We start from the raw sequence: 23,575 nt of genomic DNA on the forward strand, positions 1-23,575 counted from the left end.
ATATATTTGAGTTTTGCACTTGTTGGGTTTTTTTTTTCCTCCTCTTCCTGCAGTTCAAACAAGATGGCAGCTTCATGCTCCCTGATTGCAGGAAGGCTGAGGCCAAGCAGGAAGGCAAAGATGCCTAAGTCTCCAGTAAGAGCTGGGAGAACTGAGAACCGGGTGGAAACCGCCAGTTCTACCAGAGCCAGGACTGGGAGCATCGCTGTGGTGACCAATAGGCATGGCCCATGTCCAGCGACGGAGGGAACATCTCCGAGGCTTTGGCGAGGCCTGAGAACATGTGGCCTTCGCCTTAAACCAGAGGGGAGGCTACTTCCATCATGGCTGACACTGCCCTTCCTGTCTGTCAGGTGTGGATTTTAATTTCAGCCAATTTAAAGAAAATGAAGAAACTGATACAGGGGGCCATGTGACAGGGATAGCAAGATAATGTAGGAGGTTCTAGAGTCCAAAGAGCCACAACCCGGGCCTAGTTTTGGTACTTCCAAGGTGAGAGACCCTGGACATGTCATTTCCTCTCCTCAGACTCAGCTTCTCCATTCGTCAGTTGAGGATGATAAAACATACCTGAGGGGCTTGCGGGGAGAGCAGGACCAGGGAATGTCCCGCACAGCGCATGGCCCTTTGCGTCCTCCTCTCTCTCCATCTCACCCACCCACCACCACCCTGCCTTTTGGAAAAAGCTGTTTACATAGAACTGTAATTGATATGCAGTCAGCAGAGGCTAATTAAGAATTTATTTTTGCTCCTTGATTAAATGACAGTTTCAAGTCTGGTTTCTTATTTTCCTGGTTGGCTACACAGAGTCCCCTGGAGTCTTCTGCACGGAGCAAGGAGGCCCGTGTTAAAGCTACGGACAGGAGTAGGTCATCTCTGGAACAGACAGCCCAGCAGGGGCTCACCTGGCCTACCAGCCCCCACCAGGCAGAGAGGCTGAGACTCCCATCCGCAGGTCTTGATGTCATCCACACTGGCTCCTCTCCTGGTCTACTCCAACCCGAGAAAGGGAGCCCCAACCCCCTGGACTATCCTTCATAGTCTCCATTCTTCATATCTCTCAGCCCATCCATCACCGAGGCTGCTGGCTCCCTCCCTACTCCTGCCCTCTGCCCACTTCCTCCACTTCCACAGGACCTCCCAATTCAGAGCGCCATTTTCTCTTACCTGGAGCTTCCTCCCTGGTCTCCCTGATTTCTTTGCCCCCCACTCCTCCCCTCTCCATGTGACAGCCTGAGATTTTCCAAATATAAACCTGAATATTTAAAATATTAATCAAAATCCTCCAATGGTTTTGTAATGGGCTCAGAATAGAAATCCACTCCTTATCCTGACATTGCGGTGTCATCCGGCCCCGGTGCCCACTGTGCCTCACCAATCCAGTCCCAGCTCTGCTCACTCCGCTCCAGCCCCTCTGGCCTCCTTCTGTCTCATGAACACACATGCTAAGCTTTCCTCACTGCCAAAGCCTTGATACTTTCCCACAGCTGCCCCCTTGTCATTCCTCAGGTGTCAGCTCAACTGTCGCCTCTTCAGAGAAGCTCTACCTGACGGCTCCATCTAAAATAGTTCCCTCCTGATCCCCCACAATTCTTTGTTATATCAATGACCCAACGATGTCCCTGTATATTGGCCCCTAGGTCACTTCTTCAGGGCAGGCTGAGACGCATTAGCCCCAAACCCTGCCAGAGTCAAACTTAGATTTTATAGTAGTCCCAACAGGCAGATTTTTTAAGTCACTTGGGGCCTGTCTGCTTTGCAAACCCCACAAAACCGCACACAACATTTGCAGGCCATGAGTGAGAGAAGCTGGTAGTAGTGATAAGACCGCAAGCTACCACTGCTCTTCTGACTTCTGACCCAAAGTCTCCCTTCTATGTTGCTGTGTGACACCACCTAGACATTGAAGTGTCATCTCCAGCCCCCCACATGCTCCACTTCTGGATGCAGCTCCTTCTCCATAAGCCTCCAGACAGACTCCTGCTGTGAGGGACCTCCCCCTTTTGTGCAATCCTGGCACCACCCAATAAAACTTAAAAGTTATCACCTCTTGTGGTCATATTTTGTCCTTTGATAAACCCCAAATCCCTTGGTCCCCCTATACTCTAACCCACTGCTTTGTTTTATTTTCTTCAGAATACTTATCATTCTTTAAAATTACTTGGCTAATTTAATCTCTTATTTTTTGCCCCTCTTCCTCATTAGAATGTAAAATCCATGTCATCAGTCAATAAGTCCATGGAAAGAATATTTGTTCTCACTGGCAATCAAAGAAATGGCAGCATTAACCAATGAAATGTTATTTTTTCACGAAGTTGGTAAATTTTTTAAAATTTGACAATGGTACATATTCAAGAGTATGGTGAGGGGGAAGACTCACACATACCCTGCTAGTGGGAGTATAAATTGGCATTTTGGAGGGTAATTCAAAACTTAAAATACACATAGCCTGTGCCAGGGACATCACTGTTCAGTCTCTACCTTAGAGATTCATTTCTAGGTCTGCCCAAGAAGGAATGTTCAATAAATCAGTAAAAGAGGATTTGCATCTCCAGGAAGATGGAGAACAAGCACTTTTCCCTTGGTGTCATATATATTTGTAAGATAACATACATTATATATATACATATATGTGTGTATATATACATTACATATATGTGTGTGTGTGTGTATCACATATAAAACATACGTTATATATAACATACAAGAAAAGATTCTGAAAGGTGGAGAGAAGAAAGCAGACTGGTGAGAGATCTCAGGACCAAGGAACAACAGAGCGGTGAGTTCCCAGGTTTTCTTTTAGCCTCGTATATCTCAGAGTTGGAGCTGAAGAACCCACCAAACCAAAACAAAAAATGTCCAACAAAAGCTTGCTTTTTCTATCCAAAGGATCAGGAAATGGGAATCCTAGAAAGACAGAGAACTTTTAGATAACAACCAGTCTACTCCAAAAACACTGTAGACCTACCCTCACCCACACCAGCAAAGGCCAAGTGGGGAGCCTGGATCTCCATCTTACCAGTTTAGGAAAAGGTGCTCAATTCTCCACCCCCCATCAACCCCACTTGCTGTCAGAGAAGGCCACACAGGGAGCAGATAGGAGCCCCTGTCTACCCATGGCTTGGCGGAGGTGTCAGAGGAGACCACAACAGGAGCCAGCAATCTCATACCCACCCAGCAGTAATGGGTAGTTGCCCCCACCTTGGGTATCAAGGGAAGCTGGAGGGGGAGTCTGAATTTCTACTCCCATCTGACAATAACAAGGCAGCACCCACTTCCCTTGCCAGAGAATCTTCAGAAGTCAGCTAAAATAGAAGGTTTAAATAAGATGCGGAGTCTCATAACATGATACCCAAAATTTCTAGGTTTCAATCAAATTATTTGTCACACCAAAAACCAGGAAGATCTAAAATTGAAAGGAAAGGCATCACAGATGCCAACACTAACATGGCATAGATGTTAAATCATATGGCAAGGATTTTAAAGCAGCTATCCTAAAAATGCTTCAACAAGCAATCATGAACGTGCTTGAAGCAAATGAAAAAAATAGAAAGTTGAGCAAAGAAATAGAAAGGCTTAGCAAAGAGATTAAAAGTACAAAAAAAAAACAATCAAGTGAAAATTTTAGAACCAAAAATATAATAACTGAAATTTTAAAACTCAGAGAATGGGTTAACAGAATTTAAAATACAGAGGAAAGAGTCAGAGAACTTAAAAATAGAATATAAATTACCCAATCCAGACAATGTAGAGAAAATAGATAGAATAATAATTAATGGAACCTCAGGAACATACAGGACTAAACACAAAGATTGAATATTTATATCATCAGTGTCCCAGAAGGTGAAGAAAAAGAGGGCAGGGCTGAAAAAAAGTGCTAGGAGAAATAAGGACTAAAAACTTAAGCAAACTTGGCAAGACATGTAAACCTACAGTTTCAAGAAGCTGACCAAACCCCAAATAAGACACAGGAAAGAAATCAGGGATATCACTTTACCTATACAGGAAAAGTAATTTTAAGGACAGTATATTTCTCATCAGAAACCAGAAAGAATTCTGGCTTCTGAATTCCAGAAAGAAGTAGCACAACAGTGCTGAAAGAAAACTATATACAACAAAGATATTCTTCAGGAATGACAGGGAAATCAAGACATTCTCAGGTAAAGAAAAACTAAGGGAAACTGCCTCCAGCAAAACTACCCTAAAAGAATGGCTAAGGGTAGTTCTCTAAACAGATAGGAAATGATTAAAAGAAATCTTGAAGTATCAGGAAGGAAGAACAGGGTAAGCAAGAATATGGGTAAATACAATATTCCTTCTCGAGTCAGGTTTTCAAAGTTAAGCAAGAGGGGTGGTAGTAATAACAGAAGTGTCTTGGGAACAAAGAAGATTACCAGAGACTGAGAAGGAAAGTCTAGGACGATACAAGAGTAAGTCCACCAAGAAGACAGCAATTTTAAATGTGATGTAACAAAAAACACAACAGCAAAGCAAAACATAATAGAACCAGAGGGAAAAAAGAATAAATTGGCAATTATATTTGGAGACTTTAACATATCCTCTCAATAACTGATAGAACAACTGGACAGAAAAGCAGCAAGGACATTAAAGAACATCACCGACAACGAACGAGATCTAATCCACATTTATCGAACACTCTACTCAGTAACAGCAGAATACACATTCAACTGCCCACGAAACATATACCAATGTAGCCCATATTCTGCGCCGTTTAAAAAAACAACAACAGATTTTAAACAATTGAGATCATACAGAGTATCCACTCCAAACATAATGGAGTAATAATAGAAATCAGTAACAGAAAATTAGCAGAAAAATCTCTAAACATTTGAAAACTAAGCAGCACCCTTCTAAATAATCCGTGGATCAAACAGACAGTCTCAAGGGATATTAAAAAAAAATGCTCCAAGCTGAGTGAAGTTCAAAACACATAAAATTTGTGGACACAACAAAGGCAGTGCTAAGAGAGAAATTTATAGCACAAATGCATACATTAGGAAAGAAGAAATGTCTTAAATCAATAACCGAAACTCCTACCCTGAGAACTTAGAAAAAGGAGAACAAAATAAACCCAAAGCATGGAAATAAAAAGAGATAATAAGCATAAGAGCAAGAATCAATGTAATTGAAAACAGGAAAACAATGAATAAGAATCAGTGAAATAAAGAATAGATTCCTTGGAAAGATCAATAAAAATGACAAACCTCTGGCAAGATAAATAAAGGAAAAATGAGGGGTGCCTGGGTGGCTCAGTGGGTTAAAGCCTCTGCCTTCGGCTCAGGTCATGATCCCAGAATCCTGGGATCGAGCCCCACATCAGGCTCTCTGCTTAGGGAGCCTGCTTCCTACTTTCTCTCTGCATGCCTCTCTGCCTACTTGTGATCTCTGTCAAATAAATAAATAAAATCTTTAAAAAAAAATAAAGGAAAAATGAAAAAATGCACATTACTAATGACAGGATATCCCAGACCCTGTAGATATCAAAAGGATAAGAGAAGACTATAGCAACTCAACACTCATGTTAGACAACTTAGATAAAATGGATCAACTCCTTAAGAAACACAAACTCCCCCAACTCAACTGAGTATGAAATAGGTCATTTGAATGCCCCTAAAACTACCCTAAGGACATTTATTTCACAATGTTGAAACTTTCAAAAAATAAATCTCCATGCCCAGATAGCCACCTAATGTTTAAAGAATAAACACAAATCTTGCACAATGTCCTCCAGAAAATAGAAAACGAGGGAAGACTCTACAATTTGTTTTATGAAGTCAGTATTACCCTGATACCAACATACAGACCAGAAAGGAATAAATAACACTGTTAGCATTTATAGATGATATGACTACATATGTAAAAAATTCTAAGTAACTTACAAAATCATAACAAACAAAGAACCCGAGACCTAATATGTGAGCTCAGCAGATCATAGGACATGAGGTAAACATAAACATACAGAATTTAATTGTATTTCTATATACTAGCAATGAACACGTGGATGATGAAATTGAAAATACAGCAGTACTTAAAAGCACTCAAAAAAGAGAGAGAAATACTTAAGGTATAAATCTAACAAAACATGTGTGGGATTTGCATGCTGAAAACCACAAAATACTGATGATAGACATCAAAGACAATCTAACTAAATGAAAAGATATGCTCCTGGTCTATTCATGGATTTACTCAGCTTAGTAAAGATGTCAATTTGACCCCAAATTAATATATAGATTTAACACTATTACTCTCAAAATCCAAGCAATGCTTTCTGTAAATATAGACAAGATTACCCTAAATTTTATATGGAAGGGCAAAATAACTAGAATAAATGATGCAATTTTGAAAAAAAGAAGAAGAAAGGGAGATGAATCAGTCTATCTGGTTTCAAGAATTATTATAGAGCTACAGTAATCAAGACTGTGTGGGATTGGTGGAGGAACAGATATACAGATCTATGGAGCAGAATAAAGAATCCAGAAATAGACCCACACAAATCCACCCAGGTGATTTTTGACAAAAGGTGCAAAAGCAATTCATTGAATTTCAACATATGGTGCTAAAGCAATTGAACATCCATAGGCAAAGAAAGAAAGAGAGAGTGGGGAGGGAGAGAGGGGGGAAGAAAGATCCTGGACTTAAATATAAAATGTAAAACTAACACTGTTTGGAAAAAACAGAAGAAAATCTTCAGGGTCTAGAGCCAGCCAAGCATTCTTAGACTTAATGCAAAAGTCCAATCCATAAGAGGGAAATTTGTTTAATTGGGCCTCATTAAAATTTTAAGTTTTACTCCATGGAAGACCCCCTACTAGGATGAAAAGACAAGTACAGACTAGAAGTAAATATTGCAAAGCACGTATCCAACAATGTACATGTGGTATATGTACATTTTAGAGTGTGTGTGTGTGTGTGTGTGTGTGTTTTCTTAGAACTTCTCAAATTCATTATGCTAAGTGAAAGAAACCAGACTCAAAAGGTTGCATACTCTACGATTCCACTTTTAAGTGGACTTTTAAGAAAAGGCAAAAGCAAAATTATATGGGTAGAAAATGGATCAGTGGTTGCTGGGAGTGGGGTTAACTAAAAAAGGGAATTGGGGGGGGACGATGGAACTGTTTTATATGTTGATTGTGGTAGTGATGGTTACATGATTGCATTTGTCAAAGTTCATTAACCATACACCTAAAAAGAGAATTTTTATAATCTGTAAATTTAACCTCAGTAAACCTAAGCAAAAAACCCTCTCAGAACTTACCAGTAAAATAAAATTAAAAAAAGAACCTACCAGTAAAAAAAAAAAAAAAAAAAAAAACAATCCAGCTAGAAAATAGGCAAAAGAGATGAAGAGTGGTTTCACCAAAGAGGACATGCAGATAGCCAACAAGCACAGGAAACAATGAAACAGTGTTTGACATTAGCCATCAGGGAAATACAAATGAAATCCACAATGAGATATCACTAGACACCTATCAGAACGGCTAAAATAAAAATGGTGACAATACCAAATGCTGAGGAGGACACAAAGACACCGGATCACTCATTCACTGCTAGTGGCAATGTAAGATGGCTTGGCCACCCTGCAAAACTGGTCGGGCAATTTCTTTTAATAAATGAAACATACAACTACTGCATCAGTAATCATGCTCCTGGGCATCTACCCTGCAGAAATGGAAACTTACACTTGCACACAGACCCATACAGGAATATTGATAGCAGCTTTGTTCCTAAGAGTCAACACTTGAAAGCAACCCAGATTCCCTTCCATAGGTGAATGGTTAAGCAAACTGTGGTCCATGGATTCCATGCAAAACTATTGGCAATACAGATACACTGACGGATCTCCCGAGTATTTTGTGGAGTGCAAAAGGTTAGTCCAAAAGACTTCATCCTTTGTGTTCCCATTTATATCACATCTTTGGAATGAGAAACATTATAAACAGGGAACAGTTTCTTGATGGCCAAGGGTTAAAGGAGGGTAGGGGTAGCAAGGAAGTGGATATAGCCATAAAAGGACAATGTGAGGGAATGTTCTGTGTGTGACTATATCAATGTCAACATCCTGGTTTTTATACTGTACCGTAATTTTGCAAGATTGTTACCATTAGGGGGACTGGGTAAAGGATACACGTTCTCCGAATCTGCAATTACCTTAAAATAAGTTAAGTTAAAAAATAATGTAATTGTTTGCAACATTGCTCATATTCAGGGGGGAAACTTGGAAACAGCCTACATGTTCTTAAGTAGGGGAATGGTTGATTATAATGCCAGCGGCATAACATGGGATAGTGTGCAGAACCAAAAGAAAAAAGGAAAAAAACTACCTCTGACGTACAAAGCCATGTTGCAGAACCCTTCATGCAATGCATAGACACACAGTGTGGTTCCTGGGTAAGGGCCCACACCCCATATTCTCAGGGGTGGTGATATGTCCTCCAAGTGGTAGAAAATTGATTCTTCAAGGCCTGAGAAATCTTGCCCTTCTTGTGTATAAAACACTGGTATCCACAGAGTGAATAAGCAAATAAACAATTTATCTATAGTATTCAAATACCTTAGGGGGAGTATGTTTAGGGAAAAAATTATCTGAAAAACTCTTTAGCAAGGCACTATTGATGGAAAAGAAGTTAAGAACTCCTAGCCTCCACTAAAATTTCTCCATTTCTGCCCCGTTAGCATTTGGGGCTAGATAACTCTTTGCTGCGGGGTGGGGGGGAGGGGGCTAAACTTTGCCATGTGGGATGTTCAGCATCATCCCAGGTCTCTACCTCCTGGATGCCAGTAGCACCAGCTCCCAGCTGTGACCATCAAAAATGTCTCAAGTCATTGCTAAATGTCCCTGGAAGGCGAACTCCCTCCCAGTTGTGAAACGCCAAAGGACTAAAAGAAACACCCCAGACCCCAGCCATAGGATGGGCTTCACAGCAGGAGTGATAAATCCCTAGTGCTTTTGTTTTTGACAAGGAGAATATATTCAGGGCTTACTTGTGTCATTAAAAATTAATTTTTCCCAAATTGCTCTAGCTGGGAAATTCACTCCTGGAATGGGAAAGAGACCAGGCTGGCCCCAGGGACTAGGGTCTAATCCCAGCCCTTTTCCTGTCCCCTGTCTGCTCTGGGACCACCAGCAAGCCTCCTCCACCCCTCAGTGGGCCTTTGTTTTTCTCCTTCCTCTCATACCCCTATCCTCACACTGACACTCCCTCATCACCTCCATTCTCCATGCTTTGCTCCCAAACCTTTGTGCTCAAGCAGCTCTCTGTCAGGAATGTTGCCTCTCCTCTGGCTGGACAACTCTTACTCATCCCTGGACACCAAAGTCCTTTCCTTCAGAAAGCCCTCACCAGCCCCACCAGCATCTAAAGGGCCCTCCACTGGAGGAGTGTGGTGGCGTGCGGACACCACCCTCGCCTGGCTACCAGACCTGGTGAGTAGTCTGCATTTACCACCCCTCCTCACCCATCTGTGCCTTGCTCTCAGCTGCACTCCTTTGCCCTCTGGCACCAGCAAAGGATGGAACAGCAGGGAGAGCGAGGTGGGTGTGGAGTCCCGGCTTCCATGCTGCTGGGTGACCCTCAGGCATCACCTCACTTGCCTTTCCAAATGCCACGGTTTCTGTGGGTGGCCTCTCTTGCAACCACAGCTCCTACGGGGCTCCCATAATGGCCTGTCCTTTGTCCCCAGAGGGTAGGAAGAGTTTCCCTGCTGCTATACCACCTCTTGTCAGTGCCTTGACCTGGAAATGCTGCGTTAGCCCTGCCCTCCTCCGTTCTTCCTGAGAGTCTCCCTACAGGGCCCTGATCTGATACACAGACTGGTCCTGGCCACTCAAATACGAGGTCCTTGAGTGCCACAGCTGTGTGTTTTCATGTTGTTTGGTTTTGTTTTTCATCTCAGAACCCCAGGGGTCAGCGCCGATCGGACCTAGAGCCCGAATGGCCCGGGCTGAGGGAAAGCTCACTGAGTACATGGGTGAATGAACAAAGAGTAGATAGATGGAAGGACAGATGGCAGACAGACAGATGGATGAACACGTGGACGGTGTGATGATGGGTAGATGTTCAGACTCTAATTTGCAAAGATCAGAAACAGCTGAAATTGCTTGAGTGCTATCTGCTCATCAGGCAGGGCACCAAGCCCTTCATTTGTCTAGTCACCAACCTCCATGACCAGTCCAGGAGGCAGGAATGTCATTGTGAGGAAAGGGAAGCTCAGAAGGGCTAACTCACTTGCTCCAGGCCAAATTTCGGAGGGGACAGGCCAGGACTCAATCCCAAGGCTACTGGCCTCTAGAGCCTGCCGTCCTGATAATATTGGGGTGTGGCTGGATGAGTCCAGAACCCCAAGGTCCACACTGCCACGAGAGATGCTCTGCTGAGGCCTCTCCTATCCCACCCCCCACACCCCCAAGGTCCTGGGTGGCCCTTACTCTTTCCACCGTGGGCCTAGCTTCTGCACACTTCCCTCCAAAGCCACCTCCACCCCCCATCCACCCCGAGTGTCTCTGAGGATGTCTGCTTTACACGTGGGAGGCCCAGGGAGGAACAAGGCTCCTCCCACTCCAAATCCAGAAAACCTTGTTTATCTCAGGAGCTGGTAGGAGTTTTGCAGGTCTGCGGATTTCGGCTCAAAAGGAAAAGCTCCTCCCTAAGAGAATAGCTGGGCTTGCGAAGAACAGCCTTGGAGACCAGCACTCCGTGGGTTTCCCCCACACGGAAAAGAGCACTGAGGTATGGCCCACAGTCCCAGCTCTGGGATGTCCCTGGGCCGAGTCTCCTCTGAGCCCCAGCGGATGGACTGCTAGTGCTTCTGTGTTCTGGTGTGGAGCAGCCATGACATCACCTAGCGAAGCTGCAGGTGGTCACCAGTCCTCATGGCACCTGCCTGCTTCACCTTCTCACATTCCCCTCGGCATTGGCTTTGGCCATCTCTGTGCCCACTGTCAACCACTTTTCTCCTCCTCTGGCAAATTAGGAAATCGGAGCCCAGAGCACTTAAGAAGCCTTTCAGGGGTCACACAGCAGGACAGAAGCAGGGCTGGACTCAAACCCTGGGAAAACTCAGCCCCTTCCCAGCCCCTGCGTCCCCTGTGCCTGGTCCTGTCCCCATCCCCCACCGCACTGCCCCGGGCTCCAGCTTTGTTGTGGGAGCTGTAGGCGTTATTCAGTTCCTTCCGTTATTTATGCACAGCACGTTTGGAACAGGGCCCTTGGTGATTAAAGCGCCTGGGGACAGAAAAGCGGAGCTGAAACATCGTGAAAATACAGAAAGGAAAACAAAGCAACAGCATCAACAGGGACATCCAGGCGGGAGCGCAGAAGTGCCGCTGAGGACACAAACTCATCTCAATGCCCAGGCAGCAACTGCTTCCTCATGGGCCCTGCTGTATTCCGTGTACCCCGGGACTAGCCCATTTGCCGTGGTTATCAACAGTAGAAGCATCATCCCTAGAGTTTGGGGGTCAAGCACACCTGGTTTACATGCCTGCACTGTGAGTTCTGGCTGTGTGACCTTGGGCAGGTAACTAGCCTCTCTGGGTTGTCGTGTGCTGGGCACTGGTTTCCTGGGCAGCTGGGGAATATATGGAGTGATGTGTGTGAAGCCACAGCGGGAGACCTGGCACCTTATAATCCTAAAGGCAATAGATTTCTGTTCTTCCATAACATTCTACAAAGCCTTTCTATACACATTTTATGGTGGGGTGAGAGTTCGGAGTCTGGAGCAGACTGTTGGCTACACAGCCCTGCTCTAACAGTGACTACCTGTGATTGGGGAGAGAGTTAATAGGACATCCTAAAGCCTCATTCCCACATCTTTCAGAGGGGGCTAAACATAATCCCAACCCCTAGGTGGGCATGAAGTTTAAATGGAGTACTACATGCAGGGACCTATAACAGTAACTGACACAGGACAAGTGCTCCCTAACTGTCATTATTAATATTTGTCATCTTTCCAACAATGCCTCCTTGGTAGTTAGGATATGTGTCATTGTCTGGTTTTACAGATGCTGGAAGTGAGTCTCAGGAGGTAAAATGGCTTGACCAAGGTCACTCAGCCAAGCAATGGCAGGGCTGGGACCTCTGTGCTGCGCTCCTGACTCAGGGCTTTTTTCATCCCAAGAGTCCTAAGGTTGTTCATTCAACAGGACCCTGTGGTCTTGGTAGCTCTGCCCAAAAAGAAGGGACTGGAGGACTTCTCGTGAAAAAGCTTCAGGCTGATCTGGTTTCCAATCCAACCCTCTTCCTAGCTGTGTGACCTTGGCTGGAATTCAGCCTCTCTGGGCTTCAGTTTCTCACACATAACCTGGCAGCACAATCACTGGCTTCCTGCTCCAGATCATCGCAAGCAGGAAATGAGGATGGGTGTGAAAGTGCCCAGCACAGAGCCCAAAACACGGCAAGTGCTCAGAAAATGCCACTGTTCCCTCCCCTGCCCAGTCGGTGCATCTGTCATTGCCTCCCCTAGGGATCCTGGCACCAGCTTCCTTCCCAGCCAGAGAGAGCTGAGTGACTGATGGCCCCTGACATTCTGGCTGACAGAGCAGCTTTGTCTCCATCAGCCTGCCCCAGCCTCCCAGGCACCTGACACTGAGAGCTAATAAGGCCACCAGAGGGTGGGACAGGCCCAGGCCACTCCCACCAGTTCCTGCCTTTGTTCCTCGCTCTCCCCCAACCTTCTTCCAACTTTGCCTCCTTCTCTCTCCTTCCCCTCGTCACCCCTGGCACTTTCAAGGAAGCAACCCCAAGGCCTCTGACCATGATCTGAAAAGTACCAGCATCAGAAAAGTACAAGAACTCCTCGTGCATTCTTATACACAGTTGAACAAGATGTGGTCCTGCCCTGGAGGCTCTCCAGGGGAAAACGAGGCATCAACAGAAATGTACCAAATAAAGGATATTTCATAGTAAATAAGAATGACAACAGCTGCCATTCATTTGTTAGGCACTTTACATGTGCTCCTGTTGAAGGTGAGAGCTCAGGTTCAGAGAGGTCATGCGTCTTGCCCAAGGTCACACAGTCAAAACAGGAGATAGCTGAGCTTCAAACCCAAGGCTGTCTGGTCTCAACACTTGGGCTCCTTCTATTTCATCAAGTTTATCTCTATTGGGAAAGTCCAAAACTTAAAAAAAAAAAAATTTACTACGCAATGTGAAAAGTGAAATATTCAGTTCCAAATGAGGGGCACCAGGGTGGCTCAGTGGGTTAAAGCCTCTGCCTTCGGCTCAGGTCATGGTCCCAGTGTCCTGGGATCGAGCCCTACATTGGGCTCTCTGCTCTGCAGGGAGCCTGCTTCCACCTCTCTCTCTGTCTGTCTGCTTCTCTGCCTACTTGTGATCTCTGTCTGTCAAATAAATAAATAAAATCTTAAAAAACAAACAAACAAACACAAATAAATGACAGAGTGAATGACTTTGCCTGTGGAAGGGGCAGGAAAAATTTCACAGAGAATTCTCATGAGCTGGATAGGGAAGGACAGTGATTATGTATGTAGTGACCCATACCTATACTTCTACTTCTCACTCTGTCTCTGCATACCTATGTCTGTGACCTTCTCCTGGTCTCCCCACTCCCAGACTCCCCAAACAAAACTGTCGCCCACTCTGCACTATGTATGGTGATTATAATGGAATGCATACTGTTGGGGTTGACAGTTAATCAAAAAAGTCAGGGGGCGCCTGGTGGCTCAGTCGGGTAAGTGTCTGCCTTCAGCTCAGGTCATGACCCCAGAATCCTGGGATTGAGCCCGGCATCAGGCTCCCTGCTCAGTGGGACATCTGCTTCTCCCTCTCCCTCTGCAGCTCCACACCACTTGTGCTCTCTCTCTCTCTCTCAAATAAATAAATAAAATCTTAAAAAAAAAAAGTTAATGTAGGAAGTGATTTCAATAATGAAATTTATACAGGCTGTCTTGGTCCATCTGGGTTACCAAAACAAAATACCACAGTCTGGGTAGCTTATAAAGAACAGAAATTTATTCATTACAGTCTGGAAGCTGGAACGTCCAAGATCAGGGTGCCAGCGAGGTCAGCTCCATGAGGCCCTCCCCGTGAGGGCCCACTTCCTGATTCAGAGCCAGTGCCCTTTTTCTGTGTCCTCATGGTGGAAGGGGGCAAAGGAGCTCTCCAGATCTCTCTCTCTTTTATTTTAAACATTTTTTATTTATTAACTTGGCAGACAGAGATCACAAGTAGGCAGAGAGGCAGGCAGAGAGAGAGGGAGAAGCAGGCTCCCCACTGAACAGGGAGCCCGATGTGGGGCTTGATCCCAGGACCCTGGAATCATGACTTGAGCCGAAGGCACGGGCTTTAACCCACTGAGCCACCCAGGCACCACCCGGATCTCTTTTACAAGAACACAGATCCCATTCACGAAGACTCTACTTCCATGCCCTATCCCCCAAATGCCCCGTCTTCTAACACCATCACCTTGGGTATGAGGATTTGGTGGGGACACAGATGTTCAGAACATAGCATTGCCTAAACATTGTACTCTAACATAAAGCACATAAATGTGCATGTATCTGATTAATATTTAGATGGAGGCCTCCGAGGCCTTTAAGAATGGGTCTGTTGATGGAATTCTGCCTTCTCTTTTTTCTATAAACCATAGCCCTAAGATGTCTAACATTTACACTTCAGGCATCCTCAAAGTAGAGCAAGAAAATGCAGCCCGAGTGCAGAATCCTTCTGGATTTTTATGCTCATTTTCCTAATACTTCACAGGTCTTTCATTCACACATAATTGGACAGAATTTTTTTTTTTTAAAGATTTTATTTATTTATTTATTTATTTGACAGAGAGAAATCACAAGTAGGCAGAGAGGCAGGCAGAGAGAGAGGAGGAAGCAGGCTCCCCGCTGAGCAGAAAGCCCGATGTGGGGCTCGAACCCAGGACCTGGGATCATGACCTGAGCCGAAGGCAGCGGCCCAACCCACTGAGCCACCCAGGCGCCCCTGGACAGAATTTTTTAACATTGACCTTTATAGAGTGTCTTCAAAGCACTGAACTCGGTTCTTATAGAAACAGAACTTTCTTTCCTATATGTCACTTGTATTGAACTCATTGTAATTACATTATTTAGTTAAATACAACGTGAACTGTTGAAACACGGGCATTAAAAAAGGAGAAGGTGGGTTGTTCTGCTGAAAGCTCAGTTGAGTGCTTTGGAAATATTCCATACAAAGGAGTTCTTGCAAGGTAACAAACATAACAAACATAACTGATAGCTGTCAACCGCAGCCCAGGTGACAGGACTCGACCGGAGAGTCACCTGCCAGCAGGAAATACCAGGACAGGCAGGTAAGTGGAGACCACACAGAGACAATCCAGTGCTCTGAGCTCTTGTCTTGTATCTCGTACCGGCGGCAGGAGGTTGTAAGAACATTGGCTATGAGGGAATGGCAAGAGAGGAGAGCCCCATAGGCGACGTGGCTGGGCAGGTGTCAGTGTGTGAAGATCCTGGGCACCGGGCTATGGCAATCAGACTTTATCCAACACACAAGGAGGAGAGGTTGAGGTTGGATCTGTGCTACAGAAAGCTCACTCGGACAGCTGACATCGAGAACAGATGCAGGAAGACCACAGGGAGGCTGCTGCGGTCACCTGAGCACCAAGGTGGGGAGGGGGTCACAACCAGACCTCACATGGAGTAGACACGAAGAGGAGGAAGAAGGGGTCTTTCATGACGCTTAGTTTCCAGGGAAGACCGGAGTGCGAGCAGGCTGGGGGCCAGGAAGCTGAAGTCCTCGGTGTTGGCCATTTGAGTTTGTGTCATCTGAGAGGCAGCCAGAAGGAGAATTCCAGGAGCCCAGAGACATTCAGACCTATGCAGGGGATGGCATCTTGGAAACGGAGCTGTTCACACTGCTTAGATCAGGTGAAAGGACCCTCTGCCCTGAGGATGTCTGATAGCTCTTGATCGATTCAAGAACTGGCAGCCAAACAGGTCGAGTGGAAAAAACCAGGGCTTTGAGATCATCCCAGTCTGGGCAGAAATTCCTAACTCTGCAGGGATGTGTTCTGTGTGGCTCTGGATGTGTGACTTAACATCTGAGAGCCTCTGTTTCTTTACCCGTGAAGTGGAAATACATAAAAACACATTCCTTGTGCACTACACCGAGAATCCAAAGAGACAGGAGCCTGGCACATAGTAGGTACTCAGTAAACGGTACTAACCAGAAGGAGCCGTGGTGTCTGCTGTGTAATTTATATAATATCAGATAGTATTTTATTAATCCTACAGAAATCAAAGAATTATAATTCGAGAGTGAAAAGCTCTTGTGATCTGAGAGACAGATAGATCTTGATCTCATATTGACAAGAGTGTTCTGGGCTCTCCTGGGTGCCCAGGCCTGTGACAAGTACTGGGAATTTAGAAGGAGCTGCCAGTTTGCCATGCTTCTCCCTCTCCCCAACCTCAAGCAGAGAGTCACGATCACCAAGGCGGGGTGGTTCCCCCAATTGCGTAGGAGCTCTGAAGAGCCGACTTAAACAGACATTCCACGCTGGGCTCTGGGCACATAGGGAAAAGTTGCGCCAACTCTGCACCCTGGGGGCTTAGAGCCCAGTGCTGGGCATCAGTGAGTCTTGAATGAGCTTTTGCTCCAGGAACCAATGTCCACCCCCGCCTCAGGCTCCCTGCCCAGGTCCAAGGCTGCCAGCCCATCTGTGTCCTTGAGAACATGCTGGGCTCCTGACCCAGGCAGCAGCTGGTCCACTACCCGCTGCCCCCAACCTGGCACCTGGCCAGCTGTGGGGCAGGGAGGACAGAGAGAATCTGAGAGCTGGGAAGGAACGTGGCCCTCAGCCAGGACATGGAATGTGCAGCTCGCTGAACCTGGAGCCAGAGCAAGGCTTGATTTTCCGTGAGCTTGGCCCTCCGCCAGCTGTCCGTGTTGCAGCCGCTTTTCCCTCTGAACCTCAGTTTCCTGATGTGTACAACCTCGATAATTAATGTCTACTTCAAGGGTTTATTGTAAGGATCCAGTAGGAGATACACGATTAGGACCCTTTGGATTGAAAATGACAGACATTCCCTGAATGCCAGCTTAATGGGAAAAAATTCAGGGGCCATTTATTGGCTCAAGGTGTGACTGAAAAGTTATGAGTGGACCTACCTTCAGAAACTGGGGGCTCAAACATTGTCAGAAATCTGCCCCCCTCTTTTTCCCCCTCTCCCGCTGTCCCACTCTCTTCCGCTGTCTTCCAAAATTGCTTGATTTTCAGGTAAACCTTTCTCTGAAGCAGCCCTCAGTTTACGTTCTACCTCAGCAGAAAGAGAAGACTTCTTTACCAATGGTCTGCCTCAGACACTGCCTCGAAGTGGCCTTTGCTTGGCCCCCTTTAAGTTAAACGTCCGCTCCTCAGCCAGTCACTGTGGTCAGGGAGATACCGCATTCCACTGGCCAAGTTGGACTACGTGTCTGTGTTTAGAATCCTGTGATTCCAGTTTGGCTCACCCCCACCAAGATAACAAGGACTGACTGGGGAGAAAGAAGTATCCAAAGGAAAATGCAGGTGCTAGTACAGATAAGAAGGGGAGTAGGTACCGGGCGTGTCGAAACAATATCCAGAGCATTACCCACACCACTGTCATGGCCGTCATCCACACAGGCAAGAATAAATTTCACCTGTGTGTTCCTGTGAGTCATGGCTCCCGTGGGGCCCCTTCTACAACCACTCTTGGCACTCAGATGGGGTCTCCAAGAGCCTGAGGCTCCCCTGCTTACCTGCCCCCAGAAATTGTCCAGCCCCTGCCTTCATCCTCTCCCTGTGTCACGAGATGGACCTGCCCCAGTCATGGTCTCTACTCTCACCCAGCATCAGACCCAGCCTTGACTCTCCTCATCCTTCATAGTTGAGGCACCCTGACCAGCACTCTCTGGACCCAGCTCTGCACCCACTCTGGACAAAATCAGGAAATCTGAAACAACTCCAGACCCATTCTTTAAAGCCCATCACAGAGTACCACACTTCTGCCCCCAAACTTAAGGACCTGTTTTCATCTCTGGAATTTATCCTTGGCCCTATAGCCTGAGTTCCTATCTGGCTTTCTGCATTGGATGAGTAGATCAGCAAACTTTGGGATGCAAATAACACAGAACATCACTCAAATTGACTTTTAAAAACAAAAGAAATGTATTGGCTGATGGATGCAGAAAAAAAAAAAAAGAAGTATTTCAGGCTTCAGGCAAAGCTAGATCTAGCAGGTCAATGACATCTCCAAGGATCTGGTTTCTTCCCCGTCAACTCTTGTCTTCTCAATGTTGACCTCATCCCAAGGCTGTTTCCCTAGTGTCCCCAAGATAGATTCAAGTAGCTCCCAGGCTATATGTTTCCACTTTTATAGCCAGCAGGAAAGACTAGCTCTTTGTCCCAGAATTCCTAGCATAATTCTAACAGATTAATTCTGATTGAACCAGCTTAAGTTTTGGAATGGTCTATTATGAACCAAAAGTAACTGGAACACCATGCAAATGGATGCAAAGGCACTTCAAAAGAGAATGATTTTGATATCAAAGTATTAAGATACACCCTTGGGGAAATTTTTTTAATCCATGGATATTTGTTCAAAAGAAGCCTCTTGATAAATGTACTGCAAAAGTCAAATGAAAAATAACAAATGTTGTAATGAGCTGTCCAATTTTACTGGGGAAAAAATATACCCTGAAAGAATACTTCATTCAATTCCTCTTTGTCCTTAAAATCAGTACATAGTTTCAATTATGACCTATGTTTTATTAAATATAGGTTATCAACTTTATTTCATTTTAAAACTCTGGACAAAGTCCAAATCAAAGCTATTAACTTGCATTTATGACAAAATTATAGTCCCTCCTTGAAGTGGTTCATATCGAGTGGGTTTTTTTTTCCTGATCCCCAATTAGTCTTAGGAAACTAAGATTCTCTTCTGTATGTCTGAACCATAACATGTCAACGTTGTATCCTTTGGCTGCCTGTATGGCTTTTTCTTTAGCACCAGAAGAAAGGAATGTTCCCCAACCTTGGAGAATCTCCTCCCACCCCATTCTGCCCCTCCTACAGTAAATTCCCGTCATCTCCCTGCACCCACTGAGAAAGGGCATCAAGGGCCACTGTCTCTTTCCACTGCCCCAGCAGGCCTGGACCACCTCATTCTCCCTCCAACTGTGCTTTTCCAGTCTCTCCACCTCCTCACTTTTCATCTTCATCTTCTTCCCTTTGCTGTCCTCGGCTCTCCTCTTCTTTCCAGATGAATACTTGGATTATCTCAGCCTCTTCTGGGAAATAACCCAAACCAATTCTTTTTTTTTTTTAATATTTTATTTATTTATTTGATAGAGAGAGAGAGAGCACAAGCAGAGGGAGAAGCAGGCACCCCCACTAAGCAAGGGACCCTGATGCGGGGCTCAATCCCAGGACCCTGGGACCATGACCTGAGCCGAAGGCAGATGCTTAATGACTGAGCCAACCAGGCGCCCCTCCCAGACCAATTCTATTCAGTCCCGACACCAGCTCATAATGCTGACATTTCTGCCAGACTGGCCTCATTTGTCGCCAAGAGAACGAAGCAGCAGTTAACCATCCATTCTCAAAGAAAACTGAGACTGGCAAACTTCACATGGCTTTGGGGCTGCATCTCGGAAAAGAAAGCTTGGGGATGGGACTTCACATCAGGAAATTTCAAATCCAACCTTTTTTTCATCAAATTTTGGGCCTTAGAAACCACTCTATAGTGGTTAGAATTCCTTATGCTGAAAGTATCAGAACATAACTCAAACCGGTTTAAGCACTAAAGGGAATTTGTTACCTCACATAACTGAAAAGGACAGAGGCAGGCCTCGCTTCAGGTAAAGTTTGGTCCAGACACTCAACGATGCCACCAAGAATCCAATTTCATTCCATCCCTCCTCTCTGCCTACCTCTCCTCATTCTAAAGCTGGCTCCTCTCTTGGTCTCAGGACATCTGTCAGAATCTCCAAACGTTACTGGAGCCCCCTCACCAACAGCTCAATATAAGTCTCATCAATGAGTCATTATCATGATATTAGTCTTGTCAGAGGAGCCATGATCCTTCCCCTAATACTCTCTGCTCCCCTGCCCTGGCCCCCAGCATAACTGCACACATTCCCTGAAAAGCAAAATGTAAGCATTTGTCCCACCCTTCAGACAATCCTGACATATTGGTAGGTTTTTTCAGCCTTTTAAACAAGAATCTATATGTGTATATCTATATGTGCTAGATCTGGAGAAAGATTGATTATATGTATATATGTTTATACGTAAAGATGTCATACGTAGTTTATACTTTTTTAACTGAAGTATAGTTGGTACACAATGTTACATTAGTTTCGAGTGTATACATAGTTTGCACTTGACAAAATGGTGACCACACACACTCTCTTTGAACTTTTCCCCATATGAATTAACACTCTTTTTTTTTTTTTAAAGATTTTATTTATTTATTTGACAGAGAGAAATCACAAGTAGGCAGAGAGGCAGGCAGAGAGAGAGGAGGAAGCAGGCTCCCTGCTGAGCAGAAAGCCCGATGTGGGGCTCAAACCCAGGACCTGGGATCATGACCTGAGCCGAAGGCAGTGGCTTAACCCACTGAGCCACCCAGGCGCCCCGAATTAACACTCTTTTATAATATAATTTCTAATGGTAGCATCGAAGAACAACCTAAGGCTACATCAGCATTTCTTTACAGGCTTCCCAAATGCCCGTGTTTTTATTTGGAATTTCTAGCCAACACTTCAGTCTGAGATTGTCAAAAAAAAAACCACAAAAAACAAACAAACAAACAAAACCCACCAAACCAAAAAAAAAAAAAAACCACAAAAAACAAAAAAAAACTTTATAAAATTATTGTTAATTTAATAAGTTGTAATAATAGCATTATGGTTATATTTAAAAGGAAGAAAACGCCCTTATTGGTTAAGATGTACTTACTGACAAGTCAAATGTGAAGATGTTTGGGACTTGCTTTAAAATATTCCAGGAATAGGAGCGCCTGGGTGGCTCAGTCATGACCCAAGGGTCCTGGATCGAGCCCCACATCGGGCTCCCTGCTCAGCAGAGAGCCTTACTTCTCCCTCTACTCCTCCCCCTGCTTGTGCTCTCTTTCTCTCTATCTCTATTAAATAAATAAGTAAAAATAAATCTAAAATTTTTAAAGAAAATATTCTAGGAATAAATAAAAGTAGGGAGCAGGGGGTGTGAATGCTGAACAAGAAAAACAAAAAAGAATTGAGTCTAGAGGTGGCGCCCGGCTGGCTCAGTTGGTGAAATGTGAGACTCCTGATCTCGGGGTTGTGAATTCAAGCCCCAGGTCGCATTGTGGAGATTACTTAAAAATAAAATAGTTAAAAAAAAAACCAACAACTGAGTCTAATTGGCCCTGATTAGCTGGCTTGGATTGCGTCATTGACTGACCCTCATGTAATCTCTGTGGCAGGAGAAATGAGAGACACTATCTGGTTTAAGCTAGTAGGGCCCGCTCTTTGGGGTTGAAGTCAATGTCAACTAAGACACACAGAGGAGAAATGCAAGCACCTTAGGAAGGCAGACATGGATGTTGAAAGTCTAAAAATTAACTCATAAGTCCCACATCTGTGGTGGATGGAGGGCATGTTGAAGTACTTAACTGTCCCCAAGCCGGCAACAACATTATGTACCTGTGCACCTTTTCACAATCTGCCAAGTTCCTTTCCATCCATTACCTCTTTCAATCCTCATATGTTCTCTGAAAGATAAATACTAGTAACCCTGATGTCCAGATAAGCAAACTGAGATTCAGGCCAAGAACACATAACTGGTCAGTGGCAGAGATGTGACTTGAACTCCTAAACTCTGTATTTCTTCATAATAATGCCACTGACTTCTTGAGAGATGATTCCCTAGAATACCACATTCAAAGATGCCCCCAAGTGACAAAACATGGTTTGAGCCCCAGCTCTTGATCTCCGACTCAGTACACAAATAGGCTCACCAGGACAGCCTGTTTTATGATGTTCCTGGTTGTGGAAATCCGGAATTCTACCATCTGTGAGCCTAGGGGATGACACAGTCCACCCTCGGGCCGTTTCCCATAGGGCAGAGTCCCGGGTTGTAGCCAAGCCACCTCCACGGGACTCAAAGTCCTTTCCTCTTGGACTCTCTTCATCCAATAGGTATCAAATATCTACTAAAGCCCAAAGTCCTCACCACAGCAGTCAAGCTCCTCTACCTATTTCTCTGACCTCCCCCTCTAACCACTCTCCCCTCCCTCACTCTGCTTCCTTCAAGTTTCTGCTTAAATATCACCTTATTGTGAGGTCTTTGGTGACCCTTCAGAAAACAATATCAGTGTCCCCAGCACTTGTCAGTTCCATCTCTGCTTCAGCTGTTTCCATAATAAGTATCACAACAAATGTCTTACACATTTACATCTGTATCACGTGTCTCGCTTTCCACGAGAAGGTGAGCGCCTCACTTAACTGGTTTTGTTCACTGATGAATTCTGAGTATCTGGTACTGTTCTTGGCACACAGCAGGTGTTCAGTAAATCTTCATGACATAAGGAATGCTAGCAACACAGCCAACTAGCCATACTCTCTTGCCTTTAGAGTTTTCCAAACATGGGTAACACCAGTGTAAACGCCCCCCAACATCAGAAGACTCAGATGAGGTTTTCCAGGGGAATGTCCTCGGAGCTCTTCTCATTCTTAAAATGTTCCTCTCCCCTGACCCACCATGACAGTGGGGTGCTGGGTGATGACCAGAACACCACAAACTTCAAAGAAACTCTCTCCCCTTCTCTTTAACTTTGACCATTTAAGCCCTCAGGGCTGGCCAAACTTACTTCAAAATTGATTAGTATATCCTTCATGGATGGAATGGAGCCTCACTTGGCCCCATATTTGATTTCTGGCTTCTGTGACCTTAGCCGACACTGAGATAGAAACGATCCATTTGAACACTCGGCTACACATACGTCATATCACTAAGTGCTCACCGTGCCCTTGCAACACAGATGTCTTTATCTCCATCGTGCAGATAGGGAAACTAAGTCTCAGAGAGTCCTTCTGGCCTCTGAGACCGGAGAAAGGCTCAGGAAGTACTTGTCTCTCAGGTGCCCCAGAGAGCTATGGGTATTGCTGTTCTCTGCCCCCAGAAGCCACCCCTAGGTACCGAGTCAGGCTCCAGTCATCTGCTGTTTGCTCTGTAGGACTCTGCTTCCCTCCCAGTTGTTAGAACTTGCTCTACTGGCAACCAGGCGGCGCCCGGGAGAAGCTGCTGACCCTGATCAGCCAGACCTCTGGTCTCCTGCTGTGATAAGCAGTTTGGTGGGGAGATAAAGGGATGTGATGATTAGCCTCAGATGAGTTTTAGGGATTATCTGTGGATTTTCTCTATCCTTGTGGCAGACACAATGGAGAGGGGAGGGGCTACGGTTTCAGAACCCCGGGAAAGGAGCCAAGCACAGCCATGACTTGCATGGCACCAAATCTAAAGAGTCAAATGGGTTCTGGTTTGTATTTATGCTCTGTGACCTTGAACAAGTCACTTCACCTCTCTGAACCTGTTATTTCTCTCT

This window comes from Lutra lutra, chromosome 5 (assembly GCF_902655055.1).
Source record: "Lutra lutra chromosome 5, mLutLut1.2, whole genome shotgun sequence".
Taxonomy (NCBI): Eukaryota; Metazoa; Chordata; class Mammalia; order Carnivora; family Mustelidae; genus Lutra; species Lutra lutra.